The sequence below is a fragment of the Erinaceus europaeus genome, chromosome 15 (genome assembly GCF_950295315.1).
Source record: "Erinaceus europaeus chromosome 15, mEriEur2.1, whole genome shotgun sequence".
NCBI classification, from domain to species: Eukaryota; Metazoa; Chordata; class Mammalia; order Eulipotyphla; family Erinaceidae; genus Erinaceus; species Erinaceus europaeus.
In genome coordinates this window covers 24136203-24142527 of record NC_080176.1, presented here as the reverse complement: position 1 = coordinate 24142527, position 6325 = coordinate 24136203, and positions in this window count along the sequence as shown.

The window sequence follows — 6325 nt, the reverse complement described above, 5'->3', positions numbered from 1 at the left end:
ACAAGCATTGAAGCAGGTCTGCAGGTGTCTGTCTTTCTTTCCCTCTCTCTGTCTTCCTCTCCTCTCTCAATTTCTCTCTGTCCTATCCAACAACAATAGCAATGACAACAATAATAATAATGACAACAAGGGTAACAACAAGGGCAACAAAATGGGAAAGATCACCTCTAGGAGCAGTGAATTCATAGTGCAGGCACCAAGCCCCACTAATAACCATGGACACACACAAAAAAAGTTCAGGAGTCAGATGGTAGCACAGCGGGTTAAGCGCTCATGGTGCAAAGCGCAAGGGCTGGCATAAGGATCCGGGTTTGAGCCCCCAGCTCCCCACCTGCAGAGGAGTTGCTTCACAGGTGGTGAAGCAGGTCTGCAGGTGTCTGTCTTTCTCTCCCCCTCTCTGTCTTCCCCTCCTCTCTCCATTTCTCTCTGTCCTATCCAACAACAACAATAATAATAATAACTACAACAATAAAACAACAAGGGCAACAAAAGGGAATAAATAAATATTTTTTAAAAAGTTATCTTCGTGTGTGTGTGTGTGTGTGTTAGATGGAGACAGTAATTAAGAAGGAAGGAGGAGAGAGAGGCAGAGAGACACTGAGACACCGCAGTACTACTTCACCATTCATGAAGCTTCACACTACTCCTCCCCATGATAACTTGAACCTGGATCCTTGCACATTGTGACAAATGCATTTAACCGAAAGCACCATGGCCTGACCTCACATGGAAGCTCTTAAAAAAGTCAGTGTGTAGATTTCCCCAATATCTTTCCTGCATAGTCACACTGATCGTGTGTGTGTGTGTGTGTGTGTGTGTGTGTGTGTGTTAAGGAGAAACAGCCAGCACTGTCTGAATAAAACAGAGAGGAGAGTCAGGGAGATGGAGCAGCCCCTTAGAGCACCAACTTTGAGATCCTATCGGTTGCAGGTTCAACCCCCAACACCACCTCATGCCAGAGTTGAGCAGTGCTCTGGTCTCTGTCTCATCAAATACATAATGAATAAATAGTTTTAAAAGACCACACAAAGGAGACAAAAAGACACATCAAGTGGACTAACAAGAGCATTTATGCGGAGAAGGAAACCTCGCAGCTTACTGGCCTCTAGGGTACTGATGCTGCAGAGCCTGGCTTCCCTGAATCCATTCTTGGGGTAAATTCCCCAATACACTGCCAACAGGCCTGCCAGCCCAGCCGAGGCAGCCACTCTGACTGCAAAGGGAACTTGGCTTTCAGCCTCTTACTCTTCCATTGGGGAAAGGCCTTTCTGGTCCCAGGGGAAGAGCCAAGCAGAAAGCCAAGCAGGAAGGCTGATGCTGGTTCTGATGACATCGCCAACAGCATTTGCACTCTGACACACCTTCCCTCCTGGGAGCCGGGAAACAGGGCTGTGTGGATGCACTGGATGCTACCAGCCCACTCCCCCACTATTGGGGACCAGCAGGGGGAGAAGTGGCTGTGACAGGGACAGTCCACACTCACCTGTGAGCCATTGCAATAATGCTATGTGCTTTCTTTCAGTTCCCACAGCTGCAGGGGTGAGGGGTGGGGTGGGACTCCCCCTGGTACCTTTACATGAAAGCACAGTGGCAGGTGGCAGGAAAATGAAGGGCCCTGTTCGGTGTTTGTGTTCTAATGACTTAATATACAACAAAAGGGATGAATTCCTCCCTGGGGCTGGGCCTGGGCCAGATGTAGCTGCTTCAGACCATCCCTTCCATCTGCTTCTCATGGACAGTCTCTCTCTCTGTCTCTGTGTGTGTGTGTGTGTGTGTGTGTGTGTGTGTGTGTGTGTCTACCCTCCCATAGTCAGACATGGCCCTGCCATGCTAAAGAGGGAGCCGTGGAGTCCAGTTGGCTTCCTGTGGATAGAGCACAACTCCAAAATCTGGTTACTTGATCTTTGGGAAAGACGAAACTAAAAACCCTCAAGTGTGTGTCATGTCCCAGGGGACAAATTCCCCTCTAGGAGGCTGAGCTCTGGCACCCAGACCCACGCCCGAAAGTGCCTGCCACCCTCAGGAGAGGGTGGTGTTTTGGCAGAGGCAGAAGAAGAGGCTTCAAGCCCAAAATATCAATTGAGAACTGATTTTTATGCGGGCCCCTGGGAGAAGCATTGGTTTTGTTTCACTTGCATGTCTGCCTTTTGTCACTCAGGATTTCTGAAAGCCATTGTCATAAAGTGTGGAACAATCACTGATGTTGGCTGAGCACCTACTAAGTGCTGGAGCTTCAGTGGGAGGGAGGAGCCCAGCTCTGCTGACTCGCAGGGAAGACAGACGGACGCACACCAAGAAACAAGCAAATCTAGGTCCACAGGGAAGGAGGTCTGGGAAGGGCAGCAAGGGGGAGATGAGAGCAGGGAGAAGGGTGGTAGCTAGTGGCTGAGGCCAGGTCTACAGAAACCCCAAAGTGAGGTTTCTGTCCTGAGCCAGCCCCTAACTGGTCCGCCTCCCCTGTTGGGACCTCCAGCCAGAGGGGGCACCCTCACCCCTGGACAGAGCCTGAGAAGCCCCTCAGAGCTGTTTTAATTGAAAGGCCGCTTCTGCCCTGTGTTCTCTCCAGGCGGTGAAGGTCTGAATTAAACATGAGCAGTGATTTATTTATCAGGGCTTTTTGAAAGGCTGGGCCGGGCTTATTCTCCAGTTAACCCTTCCTGTCTCTGCTCACACAGTCCCCAAGGTAGACAGCCAGCCGGGATAGCGATGGGGACCAGGGACTGGGTACCTGGGGGATTGACGGAGGGCAGGTGCTGCCTACTTGCTGCTCCCTGCTCCTTTGCTTGCAGGTGTGGCTCAAGGGTCACCTGGCGCAGCTCCCACAAAAAACAGGGTTCCCCTGTTTTCCTCAGGGACTGGGCATAACCTCCAGGGGGCGTGCTCCCACTTCGCCAGTCTTCAAGTGCCCCCTCACTTGAAGATAGGCATTGGGGCCAGAAGGAAGGGGGCGAGGTGAGACTCTGGACCTGGATCTGAGCCAGGAGGCCACACCAAACACCCTCCCAGACTACGGTGCCCCAGGCCGGCAGGCCAGTGAGTGACATTTGTCACTTTGTGTGTGGGTGTGGGTGTTGGTGGGGGCAGGGCAGCACAGTAATCCTTGTTTCCAGGCCAGTCTCCTTTCCTGCCTGGAACACCACCCCTGTGAGGACAGGGACTTTCTCTGGCTGCAACTGCCAGGTGGAGGGCTGGCATGGAGTGGGAGCACCAAAGCATGGGCATTACTCGTCCACAGGACCCCCTGGTCCTCTGGCTGATGTGCGTGTCAGCCCCAGCAGAAGGAGGCATGGGCTGTGGTAGGGGCTGTCTGATGCTTTCCCAGAACTGAGGTGGGGACACCAGGCCTCCACGCTGCTTCTCTCTGACATCTCCATGTTCTGTTGCCCTCAGGGAAGCCACTCCTGTACCTTCTCCACGCCTCAGCACCCCTACCAGGCTGGGCATCGACTGTGCAAGCTCAGAGATGCCAAAATGAAGGGGGACACAGTGACCGGGCAATCAGATTAATTTACATGATGAACGTGGAATTCACTACAATTTTTTTTCCATGATAACTGTATTTTCTCCCTAAAATCATTATTGATTTCTTCAATGTGGGGATGTGGGGCTAGCAGGAGAAAGCATTCTCACACAGCGGACAAGGAGCAGCGTGGGACAGATGGAGAGGGGCAGAAACTGGGGAAGGGATACCTTGGCATTTATCTGTCACTGAATATCACTTTATTTGGGGAGGTGTCCTTCCTGGCACTTTCACAGCCCTGGCACAAACCTCAATGCAGGAAGCAAGCAGAAGGAAGGGTGAGCGGAGGTGCCAGACTGAGCAAATGAAAATGCCAAGTGGCCCGGTTCTTTGCCTGTGTTCAGATAGACAGCAAAAGGTTCTGTCAGTCTGTGTATATCCCAGATGCTACCGGGAAAATACTTATGCTGGGGCACATTGGTGGCTTAGTTGAAATTCGGGTTTCCCTGGGCATCCTGTATTGTATCTGTTTACCATCAGAGTATGTGTGTGTATGTGTGTGGAGGGGGAAGTACTGGGTTCCCTGGATTCCAGAAGCTGGACTGCAGCCCACAGAACCTTTGGCCCCCATACCCCCAAAAGGGAAAAGAAAAAAAAAAAGCAAGCTGACCCAAGACAAGACAAGATTCTATGCAGCCAGATCCATGGACACCCTGGTGAACTTTGCTTCTTCTTATGCACTTCTTCTGGAGTGTGTGTGTGTGGGGGGCTGGCTCTCCATCCCTTGAGTGCCCCACATCTGGGGTCCCCATCTGAGGTCCCACCTTTGAGCCAGGAGTCAAGGAGAGCAATCACTGTGATTTAGTAAAACATCCACTCAGGCAGCCCTCCGTTCTCAAGGTCAGCCTGCACGCGGCTGTCAGGCTGTGCCCCTTTATCAGTTGAGGAAAGTGGCTGGGCTGGACTTGAACCCTTGCCCCTGGCTGTGGAGGGCACATCTGTAGTCTCCCATAGAGGCAGGATGGGAGAGGGGGGCAAGGCAGAGTGGGTCAGCTTGTTGCCGGGGATATGGGGTGGGCCAGAGACAGAAGAGCTCTTATCTGAATCCATTTCCTGACATTCCAGAACAAAGCACCCTCAATTGGGTGGCTGGGAACAGCAGGAATTGAGAGATGAAAGGCCCAGGGGCCAGCAGGGCCAGGCTCCTTCTGAGGCTCAGGGAAGAATTCTTCCTAACCTCTTCCAGCTGCCCTGACTCCAGGCAGCCCTCAGGCAGCTGTGAATCTGGGGGGGGGGCTCTGTTCAGCCCAGTGCAGGTCTGAGGCTCTGATGGGGTTCTGGTAGGTAGGAGATCTCCCTCTCAAATGCTCTGGAGGTTCCAGTTCCAGGACTGAAGATTCTTCCCTCTGTCTCCAGCTGCTCTCCTGACCTCTGACCTGGGTGAGCCCAGGACCCAGTCCCTGCGCTCAACCCACTATGACCTGTGGCTTCCATTCACCCTCTGAGTCTGGGCTGCCCAGTTGACAATGACTGGAATGAGATACACACCTGTGCATACCTATGAACACTTATGCATACCTGTGAACTCAAGTGCATGCCTATGAACACCTGTATATATCCATGAACACCTGTGCACACCCATGAATACCTCTGCACACCCAGGAACACTTGTGCATACCCAAGCACACCCACACACCTGAGCAACCTGATTCCAATTCCACCTGCGTACATCTGAGTCCACCTGTGCACACCTGAGTCAGCTTGTGCACACCCAAGTCCGCCTGTTCACATCTGAGTCTGCCTGTGAACACCTTAGTCCACATGAGTCGACCTGTGCATGCTTAAGTCTGCCTGTTCACACCTGAGTCCACCTGTGCACACCTGAGTCTGCCTGTGCACACCTGAGCCCACCTGTGCACACCTGATTGCTCCTGTGTAGACTGAGTCTGCCTGTGCCTGCCCGAAGATAACCAGCATGCCTCTGAGCACATCACCACATGGTGTCTACAAACACCTCCAGTTCCAGAGCCAACACCTCGCCACATCCAATGCCCATACTCACTTTTCTGGGTACACCATCTCAACTGCCCACATCACCAGGCCCAAGCCCAGACCTGACACATCCTCTCGCCCTCCCCCTCTCTCACGCGCCCACCACCAATCTGCTGGGAAACCCCATGCCTCCTGCTTTCAGCATCAACCTAACATCACACCCTGTCTCACCACCTCCTCTGTCACCGCCCTGGGCTCAGTTACCATCACGTTCCTTCTCAACAGCCAGAACCAGCTCCGTGTCCCCTGGTTAGTTCTCTTCAGTCCTCCAGCCCACCCTGCACAGCTTGCAGCTCTCTGGGGTCCAGGAGCAAAATCCAGTGACTTCCAGGCAGACTGAGGCCCTAGACACTGCAATGCCAAAATCACATCCCACCTCTTCCCTCCTGGCTCCATTCCTGGGCCTCCCTTCTCTGTGTCAGTCTGGAAAAGTCTCCAGGCAGAGAGGAGGCCCATCCAGTGGAGATGACACACAGATGATGGCTGACTGGTCTATGATAGATGAGTGATAGTGATTTATAGATATATGATTGATACTTCACTGATGGAAAGGGAGATGGTTGGTTGGTGGTGTGGCCTGTTGACAGCTAATAGATAATAGTTACACTGATACTAAATATATTATCTTATATACCTATTTTTTATTTCTCTCTTTTTTAATACCACTGGGGCTCAGTACCTACACAATGAATCCACTGCTACCAATGGTTATTTTATCCTTTCCCCCCCTTCTCTTTTTCTCTTTCTCTTTCTTTTTCTTTATGTGATAGGACAAAGAGCAATTGAGAAGAGAGGGGAGACGGATTCAACTTC